At 34.7% G+C, this 15,866-nt stretch overlaps 1 pseudogene; it reads right to left on the bottom strand.

Annotated features, from left to right (window-relative positions):
- Positions 1-13,429: 13,429 nt before the first annotated feature.
- On the bottom strand, positions 13,430-14,578 carry LOC109434918 (elongation factor 1-gamma pseudogene; annotated as a pseudogene).
- Between the last annotated feature and the right edge of the window lie 1,288 nt (positions 14,579-15,866).

The raw sequence follows: 15,866 nt of genomic DNA, 5'->3' as shown, positions 1-15,866 counted from the left end.
GAGAAGGATGAAGTGGGAGGGTATGAGATCATCACACTACACAGAATGGTGCACGATTTAAAACATCATTGTTGTTGTTATTTTTACTATTATTATTATTATTTTACTTCTGGAATTTTCCATTTAATATTTTCAGACTCTGGTTAACTGCAGGTAACTAAAAACATGGGAAATGAAATGGTGGATGGGGTGGGGGAGGTTCCATTTGTATCACATTCCATCTTAAGCACTCACTAGCACTGGCGGGCTGTTATTTTGGATGGGGCAAATTATCACTGTATGGACTGCCCCATAAATTAGTACCCCTGTCCTCCACTCAATCCCAATAGTTGTCCCACCTAGTCTGAGACAACTGAAAATAGCCTAATGTCTACATGCTCTCTAGGTTAGCAGTACTCCATCTGGTTGAGCTGTTATCACTGGTCTGGAAGTCTAGAGAAGTGTGCAGGTCCTGTCAGTCTGACCACACTTGGCTTGTTGCTACTACTTCCCCAGCTGTAGGGACTGTCAGCTGATGGGATTGTTCCAACTGAAAAGATTTACCTTCTCATTAATGTACAGAATTTTCCCCAAAGCAGGCACTTTGCTGCATTCACTAACATAATCTACGAGGTGTGATCGAAAACAAACCCCAAAAAACAGTGAATGTTTAATTAAAATAAATATTACAGTAAAAAATACATTGCCATTAATTGCCCTCAAAATAGCCCCCACTTCACTTTGAACACACTTATCCCATCGTTCTTGCCACTTTCTGAAGTGGTTCTGGACATCCTCTTTCATGAGTGTCTTTAGTTGCACTGTCATGGCTGCCTCGATGTTGTGAATCAATTCAAACTATTTTCCTTTCATGGTCATTTTGACCTTGGGGAAGAGCCAGAAATCCCATGGTGCCAAATCTGGTGAATAAGGTGGATGAGGACACACCCATACTGTTCTTATTTGACAGGTTGCCATACCGGAAGTGATCTGTGACATGGAGCATTGTCATAGTGGAAGATAATGTAAAGACACACATGAAAGAGGACTTCCAGAACAGTTCCAGAAAGTGGCAAGAACCATGGGATAAGTGTGTTTGAAGTGAGGGGAAATATTTTGAGGGGGATTAATAGCAATGTGTCTTTTACTGTAATACATTTTTAAAATTTAAACATTCACCATATTTTTCGATCACACCTTGTATAAATTCAATAAAAGAATTGAAGAGAGGGTTTTAAGCAATAAACACTAAAGTTAAAAATGGAAAAATATAAATAAAATTCTCAGTAAAGCTAGGATAATCATTTTCTGATCAAATGTTATGGAATTATGTAGCAATACCAACTTAATTTCCAGTATTACAGGTAAGCTAATTATTTTCATAAGTTTACCTTTGCCCAAGTATAGCGTGGTAAAGTTCTGTTGCAAATAACTTTGTAGAAACCACCCATATTCAAATCCAAAAGCATAATATGGTCCAAATTCTGGGTTAATAACATACAAACTTTACAACTATGTTTATAAAATTAACCATCATTTTCTTGTTTAATGTGAACAAAATCTAAATAATAATTACGATTGCTTTTCAATGTAGACAGGGACGATATACATGATTACGTCACGTAAATAATCAATTTAAGAAACCACTATATTTGTAGGCTTTAAAGGTGATTATGTTTTATAAAGTAGTTCTCTATGATGTAATTCACTCTTAAACTACTCTTACATATATTTCTTGCTGCAAATGAGACTTTCCTTTTTATAGCGGAGAAGAAAGAGATGGTGAGGGTTCTAAACGTGTGGCTAAGAGTCACTCCCAGTATATATTTCTACAGTCAGGGTTTACCACCAATTTGCATAATCAATGTTTCATCTATACTACCACAACTTTTGTTATATAATAGAGATAATTAGCTAGTCCTCACTTCCAGCTGATTATTTTTCTATCCTCCTAGGGTCCTCATGGTATAATGGACGAAATGTCAAGAATAATTAGGAATAGTGATGGTGGCATCTATGCTATCAAACAGCGTGCACCTCGAGCTGGTTCTTTTATGTTTCATCTTTGAAGGGGATATTTAGATGATTTAAAACTTTCTCCCAGGTTTTACTTTCTCCTAATGAAAAAATAACAACAATATGAAAAACAAAAAAATGATTGCCTTTTGTTTATATATGTAGTGCACAAAGCTTGGGCTTATATATTTATTTTTAAATTTAAAGTGGTAAAATCCATCTAGCCACAAATACCCAGAGCTTTGCAGTATCTTGGCATATGTAATGATTTGGTATGTTCCACATGATATTCTGAAAGCTGATGAAACTACTTATCAGTCTGTATGAAGTCAGCAGCAATAATGTTTTCTTTTGCTTTGTTTGGGATTTGATGCATTTACCTTTAATGATACTAATACATATAGTCTTACTTCTTAGGTGACTTAATATGTGCTCAATAGTACACGCTCCAATATTTGTTCCATAAGGTGATTTAGCTGAGGAGACAAGGCAATGTACACTTCTTTGTTTGTGTATTCATTCTAATTCACAAAATGCCATCTGTCAATTCACATAGAAACCATTTATGCTAATCCTGTCATACACTAATGACCATGAAGAAACTGGTAACAGTTTTTATTTCAAACTCTAAAATCATTTTTAAAAGGTAAATACATTTCATAAAATAACATATCAGATACCAGATCTTTTAACATAACAATTTAATCTGCACTTCCCTACAGTTTTGAAAGTGTTTAGTTTGATACACAATTACTTTGTCTGACTATTTAGTTCACAAACTTGTTGTGATGATGTTGTTAACCTTTTTTGATATTAGAGGGATTATTCATATGAATTTGTACCAAGTGGACAAACAGTTAACCAAGTTTGCTATTTGGAAGTTCTGAAAAGGCTGTGTGAAGAAGTTAGAGGACCTGAACTTTTCAAAACCAACAGTTCATGACTCTTGAATCAGGACAATGCACCAGCTCACATGGTACTGTCTGTGAAGGAGTGTTTAGCCAGTAAACACATAACTGTATTGGAACACCCTCCCTATTCACCTGATCTGGTCCCCAATGACTTCTTTCTTTACCTGAAGGTAAAAGAACTATTGAAAAGAAGATATTTTGATGACATTCAGGATATCAATGGTAATACGATGACAGCTCTGAGGGCAATTCCAGAAAAAGCGTTCCAAGAGTGCTTTGAAGGGTGTACTAGGTCCTGGCATCGGTGCATAGCTTCTCAAGGGGCATACTTTGAAGGTGACCATAGTGATATTCAGTAATGAAGTATGTAGCACTTTTTCTAGGATGAGTTTGCGAACTTAATTGTCTGACCTTGTATTGCTAAAACAATACACTTTTTTTTTGTCCACTCTTTGGCTCTGTGATATAATGCAAAGAGTTATGTTTAATATTATAGATAAAAGCTGTGAGCCTCAGAAGGTAAGTGATTTATCCAAGGTCACATAATTGGTAAATAAATATTATTAGAAATAGAAGCCATTCTTTCTGAATTTTGTTTATATTATGCAAAAGCTGCTCTAACTCCTCTATCACATTATTTGTACAAGAGAACTTGATACAATTTTTTTCAAATTCCCTTACTAGTGAAAATTATAAAAAATATAAAATTCTTAAAATATAAATATTTAATTTCATAAAATAAATATCTAAATTTTACTAAGTGTAATGAAACATGAAGTTGACAATCCTAGTCTTAGGAGGATTCAGTTATACAATACAAAGAATGCAGGAGTTTAGAAAAAGGATATTTATTTTTTGTGTAGAAACTTTACTCCCAAAGACTTGTGTATATCACTTCAGCGTCAATCAAAGTCAACTAGTGTTGAACTTATAAAGTCAACATTCACTTCCACATGCAGAAAAGAACAAGAAATGCAACAGGAAAATAACATGTAAGAAGATAACCCTTTATGGGTTTCTTGGATTATCAAGATTGTAATGAAAAATACACAGGAAATCATATTAAGAGGCTGATATTCATAGATGCTTGCTCCTGGGACCATACTTTAAAAAATCATAAGGAGAGTGGCTCTTACAAAAGTGTAATGTCCCTGAAGATAAAGTAATTCTCTGCCACCATCTAAATCCATGCTAATCAAGTAAAGAGGGTGAGTGAGCCTGGAAAGAAGAGAACCTAATGCCTCATTTAATAAGGGACTCTATAGTTTTCACAATTGGGCTATTTCATGCACTATAAAAAGAAGGCAGAGTTTGGATTAATTCTAATGCTACAAAACAGGTTGACAAGATAACTAAAATTCTTCAGGACTCCAAATCCTTAAGGACTCTTTAAGTATTCACAGGAGTAGAAAACTAATACAGCTCTTTAAATCTGGGAAAAAAAATTCACATCACCATACATGCCACATGTTACCATCCAAGTAACATGTCCTTATGGTAGTTAGAAATCACTGAGGATGGAATATTCGCCTCTCCTGGGTATGAATGCTGCCTTAATTTTGCCAATTCAAGGAATTAATATAACTGAAAACTACTCCAGTGATGCTACAAATGTCACAGGTACCTATAGCTGATGTTTCTAATGGTTAATGATTCAAAATTAGAAAAAGCTCAAAAAAAAGAGCATGCTTTGCAGCCCCTTAAAGTAATATTTTAAACATTTTTTATGTTTTAAATAATACTTTGATTAATATTTATGATTTTATATAGAAGGTAGCTTGATGCTGCAGTTGGAAAGTTAATAATTTACAGACTGCTTTGTAGTCTAATGGCAGCACTTGACTTTTGCTGCTGCTTGAGGGCTTGCAACTTTGATGTTTCTGTCTTAAATTAAGGGAAAAGAAAGAGTTAGGTATCAGTTCTTGTTCAGTTACTTTTCTGAAGGGTTCTTTTAACTGAGTTCCATGAAGCCATAATGTCTTTTAACAAGAATATTGATTACAGAATAAATCCTTGTTCCATTATCTTCCTAGAGGAAACCTAGATAGAGGTGTTTTAAAAGTTTGAGTAACGTTACTTTTTTGCAGAATGTAAGTGCACTGCTAACTCTCTGGAGCACTTAAAAGGGAAGTTTTCAGAGGGGTTTCTTATGTAAGCAAATCTTTTCTTCCTCCCCAGTTCAAAATAAATAAAGAAAGGCCATGGCATTTCATTTCCTGTTAGTGTGTTTGTGTTTTAATTTAGAGAACATCTTTAGACCTCTATCTTTTACTTACAAGTTGGATAACACCTGTGTATAATGAACACTGTTGCCTGATACCTTGAGATCTAGGAATTGACAGTTAATAGTTCTTAAAGTAACCAACTGTGTCCAGTGAGACTGGCAGAGAAAAGTTCAGCAAGTTGAACCATTGCATACTGAGTGTGTTTAGCAAAAACTCAGAGGATCTCCTCATCCAGTGGACATTATCTTTAGTTACTCATCGTCACTGCAGTTGGTTACTCCCAAATTCCAAACATACTATTAGAATTCAGCAACCCTGCCATTTTACAATAAAATATACAGCTATACTAAACATAAACTTTGAAAACTGTCAAATAATAACTGGAAACTGTCACCAAACAATTCAAACAATGCCAATTTCTTTTTTTAAAATACAAAACTATAATATATGGCAATTATGATTTTTGGTACTCAAACAAATGTAAACTAGAACTAATTCAAATGTTTTAAACGCATTAACTGAGTGTTTGTATTTAACAGACTACATTAGGACTCAGCCAAATCAGAAGAAAGAAAACATGGCAATGGAATAATTCTGATAGCAGGAAGGACAGAAAACGGAATCTAAGCTACTTACTCAATACCGGTAATTAAATAGGTAGTTACTGACTAGGTTTATGTGGTTGGCAAAAGCTTGAAATACCCATGTGATTTTTAATTAGTCAAATAATTAGTTTTCAGGGGTGGCCAGATGGCTCAGTTGGTTAGAGCGTGAGCCCTTAACAACAGGTTTGATGGTTTGATTCCCACATGGGCCAGTAAGCTGCGGCCTCCACAACTAGATTGAAGACAACAAGCTGCCACTGAGCTGCTGGTGGGGTAGCCGGATGGCTCAGTTAATTAGAGCATGAGCTCTTAACAACAAGGTTGCCAGTTCAATTCCCACAGGGAATGGTGGGCTGTGCCCCCTGCAACTAAAATTGAAAACGGCGACTGGACTTGGAGCTGAGCTGCGCCCTCCATAACTAGATTGAAGGACAACGACTTGACTTGGAGCTAATAGTGCCTGGAAAAATGCACTGTTCCCCAATATTCCCCAATAAAAAGTTAAAATGAATGAATGAATGAATGAATGAATGAATGAAGGAATGAATGAATGAATGAATAAATAAATAAATAAATAAATAAATAAATAAATAAAAATAATTGGTTCAGTATATTGCTTGTGCCTGGTGGGAACTCTAGAAATAAGAGATGGTACTTTTACTTTGACTCAATGATTTGTTTGATTAAAAAAAAAATCTGATGTGTTTCCAGATGTTTGATTAATTCAAGAAGATTTTTGAACATTTTAATATGTTATTTCTTTAACTGGTCCCTTTTAAGTAGAATTTAACATTAGTTCCTTATTTCTCATTTTGAAACATTTTCACTAGTTGAAACAAGCCATAGCCTGAGATTATATAGTGCTTCCAGGAAAGACATTGTTTAATTCCTTAGGCTTTCTTCGAGTTTTTCTTCAGTTCTTTTTACACATCAGATTTTTCTTTGCAGAAGCATCTCAGGCAAATCTTTTTAAACCCTGTCTATGTGATACTATTTGGATATTGTGTCCAATGAACATTTTCTTTCTTCTTACAGCTTCTGAATTACATGACATTTAAAATTTATCTATCTATCTATCTATCTATCTATCTATCTATCTATCTATCTTGCTATCTATCAACTATCTAATCTATCGTCTTCTATTTACATAATGTAGGTTTTGCCCATTGGCATTTATGTTATCTTACCACATTCCTATAATAATGTGGGAACTTCTAAAAACCATGCTTTATTTCTTGACACTCCTTTATTGACTTGTCATACGGAGAATCAATAATCACCCAGGGATAAGCCTTAGTATCTTTAATACATGATGGGGATTAAAGAAGAAATGAAGGTGGTTAGTAATGAGAAAAATACCATTGAGAAACCCATCAGCAGTATGAATAAGTCAGAATGTGTGGAGAAAAGATACTGAATAAAATAATCACCTTATTAATTAGTTTTCTCAGAATCATTCAGTCTCATGATTTTCCAGGGAATTACATTGATTAAAAACTCATAAATCATATAGACCTTGTCATTCCAACCATTGCTCTAATGAGAAAATGGTTTTCTAAATAGCACATTTTAGCAGATATTTTCAAAATTATATTGTATTTTCCTATCGCTGTGCAAATACAAATAAAATTACTAAAGTGAAGTTTTGTACACATTGCACAAAATTTCTTCCTTATGGCCTCAATGATCACTGTGTTTTCATTGTGTCTGGTTTGGCATAAGAAGCTTAGATTATACTTCTAGAAAAGGGCAAAACAATTTACCTAAGGTTGTGTTTTTATATGCAGAGTAATTTTAAATAATTACGTAATTCAAGCAGAGTGGGTTTGAAGTTACATTATACAGACAGTGTAATTCTTTAGCAGAACACTGACCAGGAGTCTGGGATTTTATTTTTCACATTAGCTCTAATCACATGTGGGAACTCAAATAAGTCACATATTTTTATTTGGGCTCAGTATCCTCATCTATGAAATGAGGCACTTGGCCTAAATTATACCAATGCTTCTTTCTTCTAATACTTTAGTATTAGAAGTTCTCACTTCACTGTAACTCTTAGAACATAGCCTTCAAATTCCTAGCTATTTTATTCTATTTGAAAGTGTTTACAGATGTACAGGATGGTAAGAAGTTTACAAAATTTACTTAAAAAAAAAAAAAATATATATATTTTTTAAAGACATTATCTTTGGAATTTCCCCTGACAGAATACAGATTTGAAGACTAAACATAAACTGAACTAAACTTTAAGTGGATGAAATGAGAAAGCAATTTCTAAACAGGGCTAATCTATACATTTAGTTTTTCTGTTATGAGAAGTAAACACTTATTCCAATGCATTTAAGCAAAGAATATCAATGATTGATGACATTTTTGATCCTGTAACTAGACCTACAAATCCTTGAATAATTAATGAGGTACTCAATACTGCATGGGATATCCATCTGCTAAGAATTTTTGTGTGCGTGTGTATGAAATATGAGGGAGAGCCTTTGGGGTTGAAGTATCAGTATCTATTAAAACACACACTTTTTTATTTCGTGTTTTTAATGCTGAAATACTTGTAAACTAGTCATTACAGAGGTAATTATGATCTAATAGCATAAATGACAATACATTTTTCTCAATTATGTCTGTTATGACAATAATGGATAGCTATCGAGGAAGTACTAAATCGTAGATGTTTTGTTGAATTTTAAACAATAATATGAAGTAGAAGATATGTAAGATTGAAGAAAGTCCTAATTCTTCATGTTATTTACTGTCAAGTTGAGAGAAAATTATTTCAATGGGCCATTTTCTTAAAGCATTACTTGTATATTCAGTGGAGATACAAAAATTTTGAGACATTCAGTGAAAAAATAAGTGTTAGTCTAAAAGTCATTACCAGGTCATCCTAAATGTTTTAAAGATAATCTCCTTCATATTCCATGTCATATTCTAATTTTCAGGTTGAGTTCTTTAAAAATAAAAAAAGAACCTATGATGACAGAATTATAGAGATTAGATCTGTATAATAGCTTTAAGGATATTTAGCTCAGTTTCCATATTTAAAAATAAGGAAACAGAAACTCAGGCTGGTTAAAATGCTCAAGAATTCCTTGGAGGTCTTCGACACTCCATGCTGTCTCTCTTAGGTGTAGCTTTCACTTTGAAGTTACTCATGTAATGGAACAAACAGCTCTGTGGTCTAAGATAGTCCCCTGGAGATCCTAGAAATGTACTACTCCCTGTTGCCTTGGACATGTATCACACACAGTTTCTAATACAACAGAAAAGTGGAAGGCCCATAATTAAGGTACCACTGAATTCAGCTACAAATTATTCTCATTTCATTATCAAGTAAAAAGTGATTAAAAAATGTTATAACAATACACAAACTAGTGACAAATATATTTTAAAAACTAACAATATATTCATTTGCAATTTTGAGACGGTTATCTATATAGTCCAGTTAGCTTATATGTATATGAAATCGCGGTGTCACAAAGCGTACCTGTTTCATTAAACTAATCATAGTATACACTAACACACATTCATGAACTGTAGAGAAAAAAAAAACAGTCATGGGGATGCAAAGCACGACATAAAGAATGTAGTCAATAATATTGTGGTAATTATGCACAGTGTCAGATGGGTAATAGACTTATTGGGTTGATAACTTTATGAGATATATATATATATAATAACTTTATGATATATATATGATATATATAACTTTATGAGATATATGTATATATATATATAACTATGCTGTTCTGTATACCTGAAACTAACTAATATAATATTGTACATCAACAGTAATTGAAAAACAATTTTTAAAAAATTAAAAAAATAAGAAATATAGATAGATACACATATAGCTGTGTAGTCACACTACTGTAAATATTTTATTCCTCTGGGCATCAGAGACCTTTGAAGTTAAGTTTCAGGACACTTATAGTGTCCTAATTTCTAAATAAAAAAACTTATGATAGATCAAATGTTTCAAAGTTATCGATGAAAATAGAATGCTGAAGATCTTATAAACTATTTTTATTTAAAATAGATTTTTGAATATGAATTATGGGTCAGTCGCTGGGAACATGATGGTAAACAAGATGAACACAGACTCTGTCCTCTAAACGTGAAGAAAAATAATTACAGCATGATATATTTTGATATGAAAAATAGTGTCACAATAGAAAATAATTCAAGTATCAATTAAGTTAAATTAATTTATATGGAAATGTGATTTTAAATATTTTATTAGGTTTTAATTTACACATATTACAAATGCACTCATTTTGAATATACAGTTTGATGAGTTTTAGCAAATATATATAGCCAGGTAAACCCCATCCCAAGCACTATATTTCTATCTCCCCAAAAGTTTCCTAATGCCCTTTGCCAGGCAATCTTCCCTTAAACCTTGCCCTAGGCAACCATGGTTCTGATTTAAATTACTATTGACTAATTTTGCCTGTTATAAAACTTCATGTAATAGAGTCATACTGATGTCCTTTGGTTGTCATTCCAAATGTAGGAGTTTAAATTCTTAGACTAAAATCCGTATGAAAAAAATACAGGTAAAGTATCAAACTAGGCCTTTGAAGAATGTTATGATAATCAATGCCATTATATTTGGTGTTGGGCTTTTGACTACTATTCATTGTCCAATACCACCATTTTGTTGCCTTTTTTTTTTTTTCGGTACTGCATTTTTATGTTATAGTTTTAACTATATTTGTGGATTTTACATACAGAATACTCTCACAGTGTTAAGAACATTAAATTAACATATTGTTCTCTTTTTTTTAAACAAACAAACAAAAAACAGAAATATCTTGGTGTTTCCTAAACAACTGTTCTGTGTTTAAGAATTCTGTAGATTTTCTAAACCGCTAGGTTTCTCATGCTCACTGATTAACAGCAAAATTCTGATCCACTACTGGCAAAGACATAGCATTTATGGTATCTATTTTTATGGTAACCTCACTTATAGCTGCATTTTATGTCTTTAACTTTGTTGAATTTCTTTAGCCTTGTTTTAAGTAATCTAGTTCTATAGTATTTATGTCAATATGAGCTGAATTCAATCAATTTATTAAACCAGTTAATCTAAAGATTTACATTATTTTCAAATTCATGTAAACTTCCAATCATTTAATAATTAGTTCAGAAGACTACTCAAAATTATTGTCTTTACTTCAGATATCTTCTTTAATAAATATAAAATGTCCTTTGATATATGGGCATGGGACAAATCTGGGCATGAAACAAATCTCCTTTAGAACACTGACCAGAAGCCTAGGAAGTAGTACAAATAAAGTGAATTTGATATATGCTAGATACATATGACCCTTTGTTGTTAGTTTATATGCATTGCACTTCCAGAAGCAAGGACCATATCCCACCACCTGTTACAGCAATTCAGTCTTAGCCCATTACTCTAATTAATCTAAGCTTATTATCAGTGCTTACATGTACCTGTAAATGGAGAGTCAAAGAAGATACAAAATCAGTGAACTTTCTGAGCTTAATTGGGAGGAAAAGAAGCCTCTAAACATTTCTAAAATAGTAAAATTCTTTGATCTCTAACAATACCATGTATATCCTCAAACACATATTTGAAATGAAAGCTTGAGGGCATAAAGAATAAGCTCATAATAGAAATTATTGCTGAAGCTAGCCAGCTGCCTTTTCATTCATAATAAATTACTAAGTTATACCATACAGATATGGCTTTTCGTTATCCAAATATTACTAAAATATAAAAATTGCAACTACTTTCCCCTACTGAGAATAAAAATACTTTCCATAGGAAGAAATTCCTAATGTCCAAAATATAAATATTTTACATATGTAGCTTAATCAGCTTACAGACAGGAAGAATGTGGCTGAGACAACTGCATTAGATTCTACTTCGGATTCACATATTTAAAGGAAAACTATAAAAGGCCACAAAATTAACTTGGCATTGTGAATTATTGAATTTGTGAAAATGATGCTTTTGCCTTCATTTTCAAATTTCTAAACATATAAATTGAAAGCTTCTGATATTCAGTTGAGACTTGTGTTTAAGGATAAAAACAAGACTACTTGAAGATATTTCCTGAAGATTGTTTCTGACCGTTTAGTTGGAAAATCATTTTCTAAACCTAAATAAGATAAATCAAGGAAATCCTCTCTAGTGCAGGTTGGTTAACGACGGAGTTATGATTCCTAAGTAGCCATGCCCACCAAGGGTAGCTTTCGAGGAGTTATATTAAAGATAGGCTACTGACATGGCAAATGTTTGAGAAGGATGTCTTCCCATGCCCAGTCAGTTCTTTGAAATACTGGAAGTCTTCTGGCCAGTTTTGAGGACATTTTATGTCACTGGGAAGTTAAACTCAAAGTTTGTATATGAGACAGACACTGGCATCTGTTTCTGATACCTGCTCTCCTAGCTCAATTGAGGGCAATCACTTGAATGCACTATCATTTGTTCTGGAAATGAGAATAATAATACTGGCATTCGTGAAACTGTGTTCTACAGACCTCTTAAATAACAACGACCTGGGGTGTTGTTCAAAACCCATATTGCTGAACCACACCACGTCTCTATCACATCAGAATGCAAGTTGTAGAGGTCAAAGTGACTGTATTTTTAATACACTTTGTATTCAATACATACGCAACAAACTTTGCAAGTGAGTAAATGAGGCTAATAATGTAAAATGGAAGAACAAGAGGGTAGAGTCTGATCAACGTTCTAGATCTTTTTGTTCCTTTCAAGAATGAGGAATTAATTGTCCACTTCATAGACCTTTACATTGGCATGAGCAGGAGACAAAAGGAAGCTGAGGGAGGGACTCCAGTGCTCCTGGTGGGACTTCCATCATTTTTTTTCTTGATCATAGTTATCAGTATCTGACAAACAATATATATTTTGCTACTTTCTTTTTGTCCTTATTGCCCTCACTAGAATTTTTGTGCCAAGGCAGAGGGAATAGTTTGTCAATAAGTGTTTTATAAATGAATAAACAAATTAAATGTCTGTATGTAACAATACCCTTCATATATCTTGAAGTTATGATGAATTTATAATGAATTCTATAGGCCTTTGATTGAGAAGGTAACTTCAGTTCTTCAATAACTGATGGGGTGAATTCCATCTTTTCAGAAGTAGAGGAAATAGTATTTTTTTGCAGTCCCTGATATTGGAATTCTTTCCCCCACAGCCTCATGTCCCCTGTTTAGCAATCTGATAAATGATCTCTCAGCCTTCAATCATCTCCTCTTCTGTGAAAAATTCCTCATGCTTTAGACATCAATTATAAAAATTTCAGCAGTCATTCTTAATAAAAGTCCCATAACTAAATAAAAAGTAATAATTATTTAAATGTGATAATCTAACAATAATATTCATGCCATTAATGTTTTATCACTAGTTTTGAAATCAAGAGCCTATCACTGAGGTCCATTGATTTCTTTTTTCTTTCAATGCTTGGTTTCTTTAATGACCCCCATCTCCGTGAAGGATGAGTACACGCATCTTGGAGATGGGAAGAGATAACACTTGAACATATTGTCCTGACTGAAGGCTTTGCTCTGTGCTCGAAGGTCCCCTACCAGGAAAAGTATTATGGAACCAGCGTCTAGTTCTTCTTGCTGCCAAGATTCAGTTTCTACCACATGCATGTCACGTATGTGGCTCCTACTCCTGCTGTCAATCTGCACTTAGCAGAAAGGCAAGTTCCAGGCCTCAGAAGACCAGGACCCCCAAAATGGGGCTGCTCTTATTAGTTCCAGTGAGGATGACACTGACAAAAAACATTCCTTCTCAGCTTGAGAAATCACTAGAACATTCCAGTGATGAGGTTGCAACCCATGAAAGTGTGAGTGGATTCTTCAGGAAAGTGGAACTCTTAGTACCACAGGGACCAGCCATCCTTATCAAAATGATCTCCAAAATATGGCAGCAGCACAGGGAGTGTGTCCTTGTTGGGAACATTTGTGCCTAAAGTCATCCAACAAAGGTCCTCTTGGGAAGCTGAGCAAAGGGGTCCCTGGCTTTCAGCGCAGCAGCTAGCACCTGCTCACATTCATCCTTCTCCTTCTCAGAAGTGTGGCAGCCATCTCTTTCTCCTCTTTCTACTCAGCTTGGGGCTTCTGCTTCTCTTCCCAGGAATCTTTCTCTTTTCCTGATGTATTCTTTTTAGGCTGGCTTTCTGCAAACTTTTTAGCATAACACTGGACACTCTTCTCAGAGAGTTTCACCTCCCCAAAGACAGCCAGGAAATGGGGCTGGTTAATGGAAGTGAGGAACCAGATATTTGTTTAGGGAAAGGCCTGGCAGAAAGAAGGCTCTTGGACATGTTATAGAGTCACATCAGCATGCAGACAACTGTGATGTCAGCCAGTGTCACACATTTGCCCACAGAAAAGTCTTCATCTTCAAGTCAGCATCCAGCAGCCCCAGAATCCACTCCACCTCCTCCTTTGAGTTCTCTGAGGACTACTTGTTGTGGTACAATATGCCCAAGGTGGGGGACTCCCAGGTAGTGGTTGGGGCTACTGTCTTGTTATCGGCAAATGTCACCATGTCAGCAGTGGCCTCTGGGGTACTTCCTAGCCACTCCTCATTGTTCACATAGTAAGCAGTGGCATTCCTCTCAAACACACAGAATCACCTTACAATGCTGGAAACTTGCTGGCCCATAATTCACAGAGAAATTAGGGGGTGAGGGTGGTTTGTCCAAAGTAGGAGTGGAGTGGTAGAGGGAGCACGCCAACCAGAGCCCACTGTACCGAGCAGCAGTGAGGTCCTTCAAGGTCTCCAGCTTTCAGGATATGTATACAGGTTCCCAGCGCCATGGTGATTTCACAGAGAAAGGAACCACTGATTTCCATTTGCTAATAGCCTAATCATACTTATGGCCTAAAAATATATGGCCTATTTTTTTTCTTTTAAAGGGTAAATAGCTACCTTCAAACCAATTCTCCATTACTAGAAATAACTTGAATGACTCTCTTCCTTATAACCACAAGAGCCTAATAGAACACCGTGATGTGAATTTCACACAGGCTGGGATACTCTCATCTTTCTCATTATATCTCTGATACATAGCAAGCATTTTTCTTTCCTCCAGTGCTAGATACCATTAACATGTCCCAGTCTGTCCCCAGAATCCTATTGCTTACCTTACAAGTTGCCAATTTAATGAAATGAGGAGAATTACAAATTATAATATCGTATAGTAATTACCATGAGGGCGCAAAGAGAGGGCAGCTGGTCATGCTAATTTCTATTTGCAAAACATTAGAATAGTAAAGTTGCTGATTCACATATGCATAAGCATTTCAGGGTGCATTATATTCCATAGTGACCACAATGAATAAGACTGTAAAAGCGGCTGGTCATTGGTCCCAAAGAACAACAGAAGTTAGAACACCTAGTATGGCTACTGAAATAAGCACTCTCACACAGTCCATTTGCAAAACCTTCCCATTTCCTCAAAACTACCCTCTTTTAGGCTCTCAGCTGGCCCTGAAATTCTGAATTATGACTCGTTCAGGTGACTCCCTTTTCTTTTATCCATAGTCTCAATTAACCTTACCCATCCTGATGTCCTCCAGTCTCTTCCCAGGACTGGAAGAGTCTTATTTTACACTCTGAAAGCACAAAAGTTCTCACACAGTGTAAGAACCCATTCATTATCCTAGATCTTTTTCACTCAGTACTTTAAGTGATCCACTACATCACACTTCATCTTGGAGCAAAGCTACCTTTCATACCTCAAAGATGATTTATTCCTTTATGGGTGATGGGTGATAAAAGTTTCTTTAAAATATCCCTTTCATGAGAGTCCTTGACAGAGAAGGAAAAACAAACGGAAAAAAACAACACCGAACATATGCAAAATTAAATTTTTGGCCGAGTACGCTAAAGTTGTAATGAACAATCCAATCAATGGATCATGATTACACTAAAAACAAGTGGTTCAGACTATGATGTTATAATGTTTTAAAATTGTACTGTTAATAAGATTAAAACCAACCTATTTGTTGATCACAGCCGAAAAAAATGTAAACACATTAGTATTCCCAGGACTTAGGGCTCATTATCATTAAACTCAGTGCTTAAGCAATCTGGTGTCACTACT

Source organism: Rhinolophus sinicus, chromosome 16 (assembly GCF_057876585.1).
Source record: "Rhinolophus sinicus isolate RSI-liver-muscle chromosome 16, RSI-T2T, whole genome shotgun sequence".
NCBI classification, from domain to species: Eukaryota; Metazoa; Chordata; class Mammalia; order Chiroptera; family Rhinolophidae; genus Rhinolophus; species Rhinolophus sinicus.
This window is presented reverse-complemented; position numbering and strand designations above follow the sequence as displayed.